This window comes from Tursiops truncatus, chromosome 6 (assembly GCF_011762595.2).
Source record: "Tursiops truncatus isolate mTurTru1 chromosome 6, mTurTru1.mat.Y, whole genome shotgun sequence".
NCBI classification, from domain to species: Eukaryota; Metazoa; Chordata; class Mammalia; order Artiodactyla; family Delphinidae; genus Tursiops; species Tursiops truncatus.
In genome coordinates this window covers 91,929,846-91,944,833 of record NC_047039.1, presented here as the reverse complement: position 1 = coordinate 91,944,833, position 14,988 = coordinate 91,929,846, and the positions used below count along the sequence as shown (strand labels likewise).

Here is a 14,988-nt window from a genome sequence, read left to right as displayed (position 1 = left end):
TAAAACACACACATAGATATAGATGTAGATATAGATGGTAAGTATACATATACTTTTATATTTACATAAACATAATTAGATTATGTTTATGGTATTAAATTTTCATGGGAGGAGGAGATGAGGAAAAAAATATCTGAAAAAGCTCCTTATTGGGTTATAATGAATAAAAGGTTGAGAAACACTGCTCTAGACTGTGAAGATTTTGAGGGACGCTGGGGGAACAGGGAGAATGTTTTAGTCAGAGGCTACTTTTTACTGCTATTAAAATTGTTCTTGTTCTTGGCATTTAAATGAAATAGTCCCAATTGTTTCTTCTTCCATTCTGGCCCAGATGCAATTATTACAATTTCCAGAAAATTTGTTCTGCTAGCTATTTGCAATAGGATTTGTCCCCAAATGAGGCAGAACAATGACCTGTAATTTTCTGTTGTGTCCCCTGTAACACATTTCTCTTGCTGTCACAGGAGTTGTAAGGCAGTGTTGGTGTTTCTGGACTCTACTTTCTTTCTCTAGAATTTCCAGTTTTACCTCACAACTTCCATGTTGTGAAGATTGAACATGGAAGATTAAAGGTAGTTGGTAATTTCTCCATTAGATTTGCTTTTTTCCTGACGTTTCTAGAATGGCTAAAAGGAAATTGTAAATGGTTGCTCATTATACTGACCTTCAATGAAACCCACGGAATTAGATCATAGTCCTATGAAGACTATTCCATGAACTGCCTGTTCCGTCCTGATATGGGTCTCAGCGAGATAGAGAGAATCTGGAGATGGTTGGTGTAGCTCCAACTTTGCCTGGAATACAGACAGAAACCAGTTGGCAGTTGATGCAAAATGGAGGTCTCTAGGGACTTTCCCAAAGCTAAGTAACACTAAGTAGTTAATGTTCGTGACTGAAGTCTCCAAATTCTTCAGACTGACTCACAGTGAATGTGATGATGTTGTCCTGGTAGATTTTGAGAGCAGGCATGACCCGCTTACTTCTACTGCAGTAGAAGTCTTAATTATCATGACTCCTCTGGAATGTTTCATTTTCAATAGAACTGCCTCTGGTTGTGGGTAGTTGGAGTTACGGGATGTTAAACATGCCTTTCCCTCTCCTTGCAGCTGAGTACAATAGGACAAGACCACCTATGTAGGATGAGCTTAGAAACGTGAGGCAGGCTCTGCAGTCCTTCACTCCTCACACTGGGACAGGTTTAGGGATTTGTCACAGAGATTGGGAAGTGGGGAGTTTTTTAAGAAAAAGACTTGGTGTGCTGTGGCATTTCCCCTCCGTTCCCACTGGGAAATGGGAAGGAAGGGGGAAGTTGTTCTCACCTAAAGCCATAGGAGGATGGGTTTCAAGTCTCAGAGTTTGATAGATATACTCTGGTGATTGGAAGACAGAGTCCGGAGCTGACCTATATCTGAAATTGTCAAAATGTGAGAGGCTGGCTGGCTGGAGAGGCCATTGGTGGTACAGTTAAGAGGGCTGCATTGCAATTGGCCCACACTTGAAGAGTGTGGAGGGGCAAAGATGCATACATGCATCCCAGGTGTTAGATATGGATCCCTCAGAAGGGAGGAAGGTTAGGTGATCCCCCCAGAAGGGGTGTGGAGGGAGCCACCGAGGGTCAGGGACTGTCCAGGAAAGTGCCACACCAAGTAACCAAAATAGGAGGGTCCCAGGAAGGATAGCTCCAACGAACCCAAGAGAAAGCCCTATAGAGGAGGAATTGGCCTTTGTCCACTGGCTCCGCCCAGAGGGCACCAATGTAGATTACAGGTACATTGTGATCCACCTTGTAAGTCAAGGCAGGCATCTTCTGCCTCTTCCTCCTCTCCCTCTCTAGCCCTAACCCTGGAGAAGCCAAAGCCGCAGAGTCGAGGAGAAGGAGTAGAAGAGTGAGGACTAGTGAAGAATCCAACCACGCCTCCTTCCCCACTGGTAGTCTCCACCTGACAAGGGTCCACACTGTGGGAGAGGAGAGACTTTAAATGGGATGGAAGATTGAAGTTTGCTATTCAACCAGACTGGACTTACTAATTAGACAATGTGTTAACCTGCGAGTGAGTGATTGGAAAAGCTATGGGAACTGCCCAGACTTTCATCCAGGGGAAGGGAAAGACAAGTCAGCAAGAGAAGTTTAGAGAAAAAGTAAAGTCCTGGGCTTCCCTGGTGGCACAGTGGTTGAAAATCTGCCTGCCAATGCAGGGGACATGGGTTCGAGCCCTGGTCCGGGAAGATCCCACATGCTGCAGAGCAACTAAGCCTGTGCACCACAACTACTGAGCCTGCGCTCTAGAGCCCACGAGCCACAACTACTGAGCTGGAGTGCGAAAACTACTGAAGCCCACACACCTAGAGCCCATGCTCCACAACAAGAGAAGCCACCGCTATAAGAAGCCCACGCACTGCAACAAAGAGTAGCCCCTGCTCGCTGCAGCTAGAGAAAGCCGGCATGCGGCAACGAAGACCCAATGCAGCCATAAATTTATTTATTTACTTATTTATATATTAAAAAAAAAAGTAAAGTCCTGCTTATTCAATAAGCTGGTCACTTGATGCCTTTTGGAATAGAACTGCATCCAAAAGGTTTATCGGGTTAAGCTAGCCCATAAAATATATCATCAAATACTAAATGAATTAACCTCATTTAGTTATATAGGCAACATTATCCAGCTGCCTCAATAGTTTTAGAACAGTGGAATTTTAGTAAATAAAAATACTATTTATATTTGAATTCATAATTGATGCACATTACAAAGGTAGAGAGACTGTAGATGACTCTGAGAAATCCTACGCAATCTCAGTAGGCAAATACATTCAACATGCCCACAACTACTGATGCCTTATTTCTTAACCTGGAGAGGCATTGAGGCCTTGGGTGACTTACATCTATGTGCTGTCTCCTGGAGATACCCAACGGTGCTTGGAAGGGGCCACTATTTCTCTTTCAGTCCTGAAATTATTTTCATAACCATTCTCCTCCTCCTCTGACCTGGGAGGGTCATGCCCACCTTCCGGGGCTCTGATCTGTTCTCTACCTGCAACATCCTGGTCTTAGGAGCAGGTGAGTCCCAGGACTACGAAGGCAGAGGGCACAATGGACAGCAATACACAAACTGTTTGGCTTTGGGGGAACATATTCTGCTGCCTACTCTTTAGGTATTTCAACTGGCCAAAGAGTATTTTATCCTAATTCCATCCTCAAGTAGGTCTTTGTAACTCACCGTATTCCAACACATGCCTTGGAGTCCAAGTTCTCTATGTTGCAAATGGATGTAATGCTCCTTTGGTCATCCAAGACTCTCAGGTTCTTGTCTTGGCCAAACCAAAAAGTAGCTCACCTCCACACCCTTGCTACCAGGTTTTTATGAAAGCAAGTCTCAGATCAAATTCTGCCACATGGACAGATACCAACTAAACAAACTTTAATAGTAAGTAAGCACAAAACAGATCAAATAACCTCTTTTGGTTTTTAGATGCTCTGATTCCACCTTGCATGGAACATTAGCCAGAGGCAGATGTCACAATGTTCCAGAGGCAGGATTCTGTCGCCCTAATTGTCCACAGAAAGCAACCAGAATCATTCCACTCTGCATCAACATAGAACTGCTTAAGTAAGGACCAGACCTCAGGTGCCATCCCCAAGGGATCAGGCTGTAAGACTTGCAAGGGTGGCAGCCGTCTCTAAAGTATGCTAGCCGATAGCCAACTCACATAGCTGGAGACCCTTTAATGTCACTGAGAAGAGCCTACTCCTAACATCTGTTATGCAGATTAACAAGACATAAATTTCATCCATGAAAACTCATTTCTGACATTCATTATGTTGACTAATAAAGTCTCTGGTGGTGATTGAGATATAGACAAATGCTGTAGCAGCTGCCTTTAGGGCCTGGCCTTTCTGATTAAGTGCTAGCTGATCACTCCTAGGGTGTGAATTGTTGATTAGGGCAACTGACAGCCCCTAGAGAGCAGCTCAGAGTAACACACACACACACACACACACACAAACATATTCACACACACACACCTCTATGCTGAAGTAATTTAAAGCAGATTACAAACATCAAAACAATATATGAATAGAAAAAAACATCTGCCCCAAAGTAATTCTTTTGGTATTGCTATAATTGCCATTCATGACATTAAGTAGAAAACTGATTTAAATAATATAGAAATAATGAAATGTGTTGATTTTATTCTTACAAAACTCTACCTTTTTATTTTTTAATTTGGGAAACGTTAAGAAGCATGAATTTAGTTAAAATCAACCACAATCCTACACAGAACTTAATGTTAAGTTAAAGGAACTTAATCCTTTTTCTACGTACTCACACACATAGACACACACTTTATTTTATAAAATTGGGTGATCCTGAATACTATACCATGAGCATTTTCATTTGTCATTAAGTATATTTTCAAAAACTTGAATTCAGATGGCTACATATTCTTGTGTCGTATAGCTACACCATAATTTGGTAAACTAATCCCCTATAATTTGTGATTATTTTAGGTTGTTTCTGATCTTTTACTAACATAAACAATTTTGTACCTACCACTCAGCAGGACACAGTTTGCACACTTACATTGGGAAATTTCAGCAGAGTTTAATAAAGGTACTATTTACAAAGTCAAAGGGAAAAGCAACCAATGGATGGTGCACTACCTGGTGCCTTGAAATGCTGGGGGGCTGTTACCTGATGAAGAATGAGCACATGCCAGAAACTAGAGAGAACATATGAAAAGAGCTGCCAGACAGGAGCTGCAGCCCACAGTAGGGCTACAGCCATATACAGTAACCTGGCAGGGAGGGAGCTGCTTAAAAAAACATCACCTCACTCCAAGTCCCCTGCCTGTGCCTGCCATTGGCACAGCCCAACCAGAAGCCAGAGGGCAAAGAAGCCCACTGATGAAGACAGCCTCCTGGCACGGAGCACGGTAAAGGATGGAGAGTGAGTCAGGAGGGGCAAGAATGCCACAACCATGAGAAATAGCTTTCATTTTCATGCAAAAGTCCACCAAAACATATATGTTGAAAGAAAGAAAGATAAGATAAATAACTTCAGCATTAAGAAACACTATCGGGCTTCCCTGGTGGCGCAGTGGTTGAGAGTCCACCTGCCGATGCAGGGGACACGGGTTCGTGCCCCGGTCCGGGAAGATCCCACATGCCGCGGAGCGGCTGGGCTCGTGAGCCATGGCCACTGAGCCTGTGCTCCTCAACGGGAGAGGCCACAACAGTGAGAGGCCCGCATACCGCAAAAAAAAAAGAAACACTATCAGTGATATAGGAAGTGGGAAGAAGTACCTTCTCTTCGGGACAGGCTTAAAGGGCCCAGCTGCCTGATGTTCTGATGAATCAAGCTACCACTGAATTCTGATGCAGGACTGAGCAGGCTGAATCCCCAAGGGTCTGGCAGGGAGGAGGTACTGATGTTTGGCAGGGATTCTCATTTGTCTGGGTGGATCGATGAGGTGAAAGTCTGCTTCAAGAATCTTTTCATAATAACAGTTTCCATATTTCTAACGCTTACTACCTGCCAGGTCCTGTGTTAAGAGCCTTAAACACATCATCTCATTTAACACTCTCAATAAGACCTGAACTTCTTTATGAAGGAATAAACAGTGGAAATGTGGTGAACAACGATTGCACCACCCCAGGGAATGTCTGTCAAGAATTAGAGGAAGAAGGAAATCATCTAAGAGTACTGCCTGGGTTATACAATCATTTAAAATAACAACAATAATAAGCATTAGTCACTTTTAGAGGTTGCTAGGATATCAACTCACTATTCTGAAAGTTGATAAAAGGCAAGAATTGAGCATTTATCTTGATTTTCCTCTATGACTGTATTTCAGCATAACCAAATAGTTGATGAGTAAGTTGTTCTTTATAGGATAACTTCAGATAATACGTGCAGAAGGCATGATAGAATTTAAAAGACCACCTTGCAACCCCTAATGAAAGAATGCATCTGGACAACAATCATTGGTGGATGTTAAATCATTGAGTTGATGGGAAATTTTTAACGGATGGATCAGACTGACAACTCTTAAACCTACTGATCATCTTAGCATCACACAAAAATGGAAAAGAATGGAACATGGCATGCATCAATGTGAGGTATAGGTAGTATACAGCAAAATGTATAAATTACTCTTGCCAAAATAATTGAACCTGAATCTAATCAAGTCTCCAGACATAGCTACAGGTCTAGAGAAAGTATGGGAGGTAGAGGGATAGAAAAACAAGTTAAACTCCACAAGAAGCAACTAGCCAAGTCCAGAATGGAGGAAATTCTGCAGGAGAAATGACCATATGACTTGCACAAATGAATGGTCTGACAAAGGGGGTGGAGGGGAATTGTTGTAGATTAAAAGAGAGTTAAGAAAGCAACTGCTACTAATTTTTTCAATTTACAGCCTTTCGCAACCGTAACCTTCCCTATGAAAATTCTCTTTTCCAAGGTGACCTAGCCCACCTTGAAGCAGGACTCAACACTTCATCCCAGCCTGCCTGCAGCAACAAATACCTTCCACAACCCACAGTGAGCAACATAAACTTTACCAAAGATTTTACTGATGTGCTGGAGAGAGGCTTTCACTCCCCACTGGTTGCCATCCTGCACATGCTTCCTCCCAAAAATCTTTCCCCTTGACTGCCCTCTGTTTGGTCTCTAGCTTTATTCTAGAATCCCAGAATGCCAAAGTTATTATTCCCAGGAAGACTTGCTTTCAGCAAACAAAAGAATGTTCAACCACAGCCGTTCAATGGGAAAGTTATAAATTACAAGTAATTTTTCCTATCTCACAGCTAATGCCACCAATTCCTTAGACTGCTACACAAACAGCGTATTTTCCATTTTTTCTCACTTTCCTAGGCAAACATTTGAATTTCTTCCAGTTTAGGTATATCTGCCTTCATGTGTGGAACCCAGAACCCAATGTAAAATCCTGGTGTGAGCTGAAAAAATAGAAAGGGGCCCTAATCTCTGTCGTTCTAATACGTTTACTGATGGGGCCTAGGACCCCAAAATTTCGTATAGGGATCGCTTCTCATCAGTTATTTATGTTGAGATTCCCGGCAGATTCTTTTCACACATGCTTCTGTTAAACTACGTCTTTCCCCCATCCTACACTTGTGGCGCTATTTTCAGACTCAAGGGTTATGTACAAGTTCTCCCTATTAAATATAATTTTAACAGACTAGTCTATCAAATTACCTTTTCTCCATTAATCAACATTCCTGATGAGTTCTACTGATCACCACATTATTTTCTAAATGTTCCAAAGTAAAATAGTTGAGTGTCCTTCAATTTTTCCAAGGATCATACCATGCTCCTGTTCTATAATTTCTGTAACCTACCATTTTTCTCTCCAGAAATCAGAGACTGTGCAAGGGGTACAGGTGATATATGCTTAAGAGTGTCACATATAAGGAGGGACCACATACAAGGTAGATACTGTAACTTTGAGCATCAAAAATTGTAAAAATTGTTCTGGCAGAAGGCCATAAAGTGTCCTATTCTTTAAAAATTGTATTGTTATAATTTTCCAACAGGTGGAAGCAAAGTATCTTGAGGAAGAGGTGCCTTTTGCTAAACCACACAAAGGCTCCATATGGGCCAGTGGTGGCTTGCTGAAAATTGTGTTAACTCATGCTATAGACTACACATTTGTGTTCCCCCAAAATTCTATGTTGAAACCTAATCCCCAATATGACGGTATTTGGAGGCAAGGCTTCTGGGAGGTGATTAGGTAATGAGGGTAGAGCCTCATGAAAGGGATTAATACCCTTATAAAAGAGACTCCAGAGAGTTCTTTGTCCCCTTCGGCCACGTGAGGACACAGTGAAAATAGCCATCTATGAACTCGGAAGAGGGTCCTCACCAGACACTCAATCTGCTGCCACCTTCATCTTGGATTCCCAGCCTCTAGAACGGTGAGAAATAATTTTTTGTTGTTTGTAAGCCACTCAGCCTGTGGTATTTTGTTGTAGCATCCCAAATGGAGTAGGACAACTCAACTCCAATCTGCTGGACAACACCTATTTTCTATAATTACTCATAGATTATTGACAACAGCTTCATACAGCTCTAGCTCTTTGAATCTCTGGAATATAGTTCATCTGGGCCTGGTTCTCCCTGTTTCCTTAACCGGTATTTGGTTGCAGTTCCCTTCTACATGCTCTTTGTTCTACTCTTTCCAGTTGGAATACCATATCCTTAAAAGAGAGAGGATGGAGGAACAGATCGGAATCATTCTGCCTTCTTTGTCCACAGCCTCAGGGCCAAGCTGTGACCCTATCACTCTCCTCCTTTTATGCACCCTGGGGTCTCCTCCTCCCAAGCTTCCTGTCCCCACTCTCCTCCCAAGTGTGGTTCAGTATTATTTGCCCATTGTCCGGGGCTTCCTCTCTGATCCCATGTCACCGATAACTGCCATTGATTTAGCTTCTGTTCTCACACCTGCCTCTCTGCTACTTGTTCTCATCAACTTAATGTGATTATCAAGTTCTTCCTCCTTTTTTGAACCAATGATCTCTCTTACTGGGTCCACTTTCCTTTCCCTACATCACCAAAGTATAAATCCTTTCTGAGTCAGTTTCCTGTTCCCGCCATTCAGCCCATCAGGACTGTGCCCTGCTCCTGGAAGCCTCCTTCCTCCTGAGGCTATAAAAGCTTCCCCTGAGGCAAAGCCGCCACTACACCTGGTACAAAGCGTGAGCTGAGAAACCCACGAGTCCTCTCTTTTCACTCTAAAATTCTCATTGATTTTTCTCCACAGAGACAATAAAGCCTTTCTACCATAAGGTCATCAATGCCTTTCCTTTTATTTTTTAAAGTCACCTTCAATTTGTCGCTTCCTTGGAGAAATGTTTTCCTTCAAGCATTCTCTTTCTAGTTTTGCTTTTCACATTTCCCATGTGTCCCCCTCTGTCAGGAAAGCCATTGTTTATTAACTTAATTTGCGGCTGCTGGTCAATGTCACAGCACCTCCTCAAGTCATCAGAGCTGTCAAATTATTGAGGATGGAAGACCCCAATTGTAAGATTTTTGTCCTAGTAAACTGTCACCCATTCATTCATTTACTTGTACATACACCTGCTCCACAGATATGGATTAAGGATCTACTATACGGCAAGCACTGAGATGAATAAATTCACAATCACCATCATTAGAAACCTGAAGTCATATTTCAAATATAACTGGAGACCGTGTGACTCCATTTGTCTGTGGAATTATAATAAAATAAACCACAGATGAACAAGAGTAATTTAAAACAATTCAAATCATTACCAGGGGCAGATAGAAGACAACATTCTTAGTCCCCAGCCAAACATCTTCACATACCCTTTGTACCTCTCTCTCACTCTCACCCTGTCAGAACTCTCCAGGGCACTTAGGTCACCACGACAAACTCACCTGTCACGGAATGACCTACCCACCTCAGCCACAAGTACGTAAAAATCCAGGGTAAAACACCACACAAGTCCCCCACCCACCCAAATAAGGAACTTTATTACATACCTAGATTAATTGGAAAGCAAGAAAGAAAATCCACAGACATGATAAAGGGGAGATATGCACAGCTCAACTCAGGGGCAAAAACTAAAGCCAAGTGGTTCACGGAAGGATAAGAGCTGGACCTGGACTCAAGTGGTTGAGAAACTCAGGGACAAACAGCAAAGCCTCACGTTCTTGCAAAAAGAGAAGATAGACTGGAGCCCCGCACGCCATGCAGGAGCTGCGAAGGGCTGCCTGGGGCATCAGATGGAGGCTGGAAACGCCACATACTGACCTGGCGAGAGGGAAGGAGACGTCTGCACCATGATGCTGGTCTGTTTCAAATCCCGTTCATCTTCTTCCTGCCCCTACACCTGGACCCAGACCTATTCACACATACACATACCTAAAGTGTCAAAGTGCACCCTCAGGGCTCCGGCCACATCCAGCTTCCCTTTCTGGGAGACCCCATACTCCACCCACCAGGACCAGGTTGGTGTTTTAAAAAAATATAAGAACAGCTGTAGTTTCTGTCTTCTGATGGGACATTGACCACTATGCATTAGCAACGCCATTCAAATGACTGTTCCATTAACAATTTTTCAACTTTACAATGGTGTGAAACAACCTTTTCTCCTCTCAGTAGAAAATGGACTCTGGATTTTGATCTTCTCTTGGGCTAGTGATATATGGTACAATCCTTCCTCGTGATGCTGGGCAGCAGCAGCGAGCCTCAGCTCCCAGTCAGCCACGTGATCACAAGAGTAAACATCTGATACACTTTACAACCATTCTATAGCCATACAACCGTTCTGTTTTTCACTTTGGGCGTAGTATTCAGGAAATTACATGAGATATTCAAAACTTTATTATAAAAGAGGCTTTGTGTTAGGTGATTCTGCCCAACTGTGGGCTAATGCAAGTGTTCTGAGCATGTTTAAGGCAGGCTAGGCTCAGCTATGATGGTCCAATGTTGTGTTAGTTTCAGGTGTACAGCAAAGTGATTCAATTATACATATACATATATCCATTCTTTTTCAGATTCTTTTCCCATGTAGGTTATTACAGAATATTGAGTAGAGTTCCCCATGCTGTACAGTAGGTCAGGAATGATTTTTTGTTTGTTTCTTTGCTTGTGTATTTTATTACAGTGATTAGGTTTCATTAGTTAACTTTGCTAAAGGAATGATTTTTAACACAGGAGAAAATCTCATTCAGAGTAGCTCTCCAGCTCCCCCCAAAACACATCAGTTCCTGTTGGATGGCTTCTTGAACTGTGATTTTGGCTTTGCCAGTCTAACCTACTGCTTCTGCTCAATTCACTTAGAGATAGGTCTATCTGTTCTGGAAGCTTCTTAGTTAACAGGAGAAACGCCATGGAAGTTTCTGCTCTGAGAACACAATTGACGAGACATATTTGGCCTTGTGAATTTCTGGATAAACATTTACAAGCAGCCACCAGGCAACAGGCACCATTAAGTCTGCAGTGTCAGAAGGGCTCAAAGAATAGCTTGTGCTTTGTACCAGGAAAAGCAAACACCTTGTATATGACCTCTTTTGTCATGAGAAGAGCAGCCACGCGATGGAGACAGGTCCACAATGGAGCCAGGGCTCTCTGTCATTTCAGTTCACCTTATCCCTGCAGTCACAGGACTCCACAGACAAGGCTCCAGACCCCAACAAGAAGACGTCACTAGCCTGTCCCCTGTGTGCTGGCATTGGCCTTGGGGTGGGCTTGGGGCTGAGCCAGCCCAGCACGTATTTGCTTTGTAGTGGAAACCTGAACTGAAAATGAGACCACAGGCAAAGCATGGCACATATTGGGGAGGAATCCTCCTCTTGAATCGTGCCCAGAATTGACGACACCAGGCAGTGCAGTGACAACGCAAGGTATATCTGGAGAGTTGGCAGCTCTGGCAGCCTTAGGAGGCTGACTGCTTGCTGTGGATATCACTGTGGACACTCACAGACACGGCAGAGGTGACAAACCACTTTATGAAGTCGCAAGGGACCAGGAGACTCCTCTGAAGGCAAGAGAGAAGTCCATGGGCAGAACATCAGAAGCGACAAAAGGATTCAATGAAAGAACTCACACAAGACACACCCCGGGGCACCCTGAGGAGTCTTCATTAACTTCCAGCTAAAGACCAAGGTGTCAGATTCACAGGACACAGGATGGGACTGTGTGGGTTTTTTCCTATGGGGAGGGTGTAGATGAAGTGGAAAACTCTAAACCTAAAGAGAAGATTATGGGAGGAAAAAAAGAGAGGGAGGGTGGGAAATGAGGTCTGATCATCGTAGGGAAGCTGTGCCAAGTTCACTGTAATAAGCAAGGAAGATGCAGAGCAGAATCATCATTCTCTATTCCTGTTTCACCTCTGTCGCCCTCCTCATCAACCAGCTTGGGGCATCGACTTGAACCTTTGTAGGAAAACACCTGATCAGATCTCCATCAGAGGAAAATGCTTAATCAATCTGGGGAATGCAGGCAAGGCAAGGGCTTCTGATAGGCACCAAGTGGATCACTAAGCAGAGAGGAGAATTGACCAGCAGACAACTTCAGCCCAAGAGAACCATGAGGTTGATTCCCCAGGTTCACTACCCACTTGCCCCGTCACCAACTGCCCCCAGCAACCTAGAGAACTGCCGGAGACCCCCTTGCAAGGCATGTGGGTCACTCCCCCTTCAAGCCCTGGGTGTGTTCTCTTTGGTAGTCAAATTCTTGCTGAAAAATTGGATAAACCAAGGTTTCGCTAAAATAATATTCAAAATCAATCAGTGTTTATTCCAGTATATGCTGCGGGAAAAGCCAAGATCTCATCACAGTCCAAACCACCCCTGCCTGCCAGGAGAGCGTGCAGAGGCGCAGGAAAGCCAGCCCTGCTTGGAAACCTTAGTAATTACGATGGGAACCTGTCGGATGCCAGGAGGCTGGGAAGACAGCTTAATTAAGTGCAACCAATGATGGTTCTGATTGGGAAACTGAGGATGCAGGAACTGGGTGCCATTCAGGCAACGGTCTGTCCCTTTTGTTCAGACACTGGGAGGGTCTCTGCTTTTGCCTACAACAAACAGGAGAACTGTAATTACACAATGTCCAATTGCAGCTGGGCGTGCTATTTTGGATTTTACATTGTCCTGGAGAAGATTTACAACCAAAAAGATGGGATGCCTCCCCACTTGAATGGTGGCTGTATTTAAGGTACCTGAAGCCTTGTAACACTCTGCAGTCCTAATTCCACTTCTCATGGTGAAGAGAGGGTTAGCGAGCCAAAATCCAGTGGTTTACACCGCATGCAGCTGTGGAAGCCTGGTGTATTTGTTTCCTGGGGCTGCCATAACAAAGTTCCACAAACTGAGTGGCTTAAACAACGGAGACTTATTGCCTCATATTTCTGGAGGCTAGAAGTCCAAGATCAAGGTGGCGCAGGGCTGGTTCACTCTGAGGGCTGTGAGGGAGGACATCTTCTGCTCCTCTCACCCTCCTGGTGGTTTGCTGGAAATACCTGACATTCCTCAGCTTATAAGTGCATCATCCCGATCTCTGTCTTCTTTTTCACATGGTGTTCCCCCGTGTGTGTGTCCATCCCTGTGTCCGAATTCCCCCTTTTTTATAAAAACACAGTCATACTGGATTAAGGCCCACCCTAATGACATCATCCCAACTTGACCATCTGCAAAAACCGCTATTTCCAAATAAGGTCACATTCACAGGTACTGGGTATTAGCACTTAAACATCTTTGGCTGGGGTCAGGGAGGGGTACGGGGTGGGGGAAGGAATTCAACCCATAACATCTTGGTTCCAATGAAATGTTATGTGGATGTCCCCCCACCCCCTGTGTCTGGGGGGTGAGGGGGGGTGACAAAAGTAGACCAAAGCAGAGCTTCTCTGATTGGCATGAGGGTGCTGAGTCCCTTCGGTCCTCTCAGTGTAGCTCCCTTCCTGTGGGCTCTAAGAGGGCTCTGCAGAGTACAGCTTAACGTTCCCTGGTTTTAGGGCAACTCGGTTGAGAGAAAGGGGACCTGGATTTATTTTTCCTTTTTTTTTAAAATGAGCACGTGTCAAAGGTTTATTTAACTCTTTGATAAGAGAACCAGTAAGGTGTTACAACCAGATCAAAGGAGCATTCAAGAGCATACATTAACAAGGCAATCCGGAATGCTGAAAGGAATTTATAAATAAATGCAAAACTAGTCAATATCCACCCTGAGATAACCAACTGCGTCTCCACTGGACAAAATTCATTTGCATTTCTATGGGCAAGAGTCATTTGCATTACTATCAGTTTTCCACCCAAGACAGAGTTACAAAATAGCTCAAAGGCAACGAAAGGTGCAGATAACCAGGAAGGGTGCATCAGACAACACACCCAGTAGTCTTTTAGGCCCATTTCAAAGTCTTTCACAATTTTTCCTGGTAGAATATATGCCTCCCAGGTATTAGGACCACCTGCTCATATATTACCAATCACCTAAGGCATTTACATCCCAGAGGCGGGGGGAGGGGCACGAGGGTCTGCTGGTTGGGGAGGAGGTGCCCTCCTTCAGGCCTCGGAACTAGTAGGGTGGCCCCTCCTCTCCACCTCACCCACTGCTGCCCCCAAGGCCTCGACATGGGGAGGGGGAAGGGTAAACTGGGATGAAGTGACAGAGTGGCACTGACATACATACACTACCAAATGTAAAACAGACAGCTAGTGGGAAGTGGCGGCATAGCACAGGGAGATAGCTAGGTGCTTTGTGACCACCTAGAGGGGTGGGATAGGGAGTGGGGGAGGGAGATGCAAGAGGGAGGGGATATGGGGATATATGTATACATATAGCTGATTCACTTTGTTATACAGCAGAAACTAACACACCATTGTAAAGCAATTATACTCCAATAAAGACGTTAAAAAAAAAAAAAAACCAGCAGGGAAATGGGACTTCAGTGTTTACAGGACTTCCTTAGCCCTTCCTGGGAGCCCAGGCTTTCTGGAATCCAGCACCAAGCTTTCTCCTCCTATCCTTTGCCCCTGTTGCCAAGTTCTTCCCCTCCTCTGCCCCTGGCCCCACCAACTTTTCTCTCCCCCTCCATCCAGCACACGCTTCAGGGGTCAACCCAGCCCTGGCCAGGCATCCCACTAGGGCCACTTCCCTGCACTGGAAGTCCCCCAGTCTCAAGATCAACCTTGTCTGTCCTCTGTCGTGCCTTTCAGCCACTTTGAGCTTTCAAGCTGAAAGTCTGAAACCAGAGACCTAAATTTTTCTAATTCACTTAGTGGCTATGTGACCTCAGTGACACCTTTTTCCTAAACTTCAATTTCTGTTATCTTAAACCTCAGCATTATTGTGCATGTAAACGAGTATAGCAAGTGCTGGGGTCTTCCATCCAGATTCCCTGTGGGACCCAGGAGTGGGACACTCATTCCCCCAGCTCATGACACAGCCCCTCCCTGGAAACTGCCCTCTGCCAAAGGGAGCTGCCTCACCTGAGGTCATGACCCC

At 44.3% G+C, this 14,988-nt stretch overlaps 1 protein-coding gene across 16 annotated transcripts in view; it reads right to left on the bottom strand.

The window, feature by feature from the left end:
• PALM2AKAP2 (PALM2 and AKAP2 fusion) overlaps window positions 1–14,988 on the bottom strand; it is a 627,479-nt gene that overhangs the window by 556,152 nt on the left and 56,339 nt on the right. For 5 of the 16 annotated variants that reach the window (XM_019946401.3, XM_073806364.1, XM_073806365.1 and 2 more), the window contains one exon: window positions 665–794. The exons of the other annotated variants lie outside the window; for them this stretch is intronic. The gene's annotated coding sequence lies outside the window, so the exon portion shown is untranslated. The remainder of the gene's footprint in view (window positions 1–664; window positions 795–14,988) is intronic. 16 annotated transcript variants of the gene reach the window in all.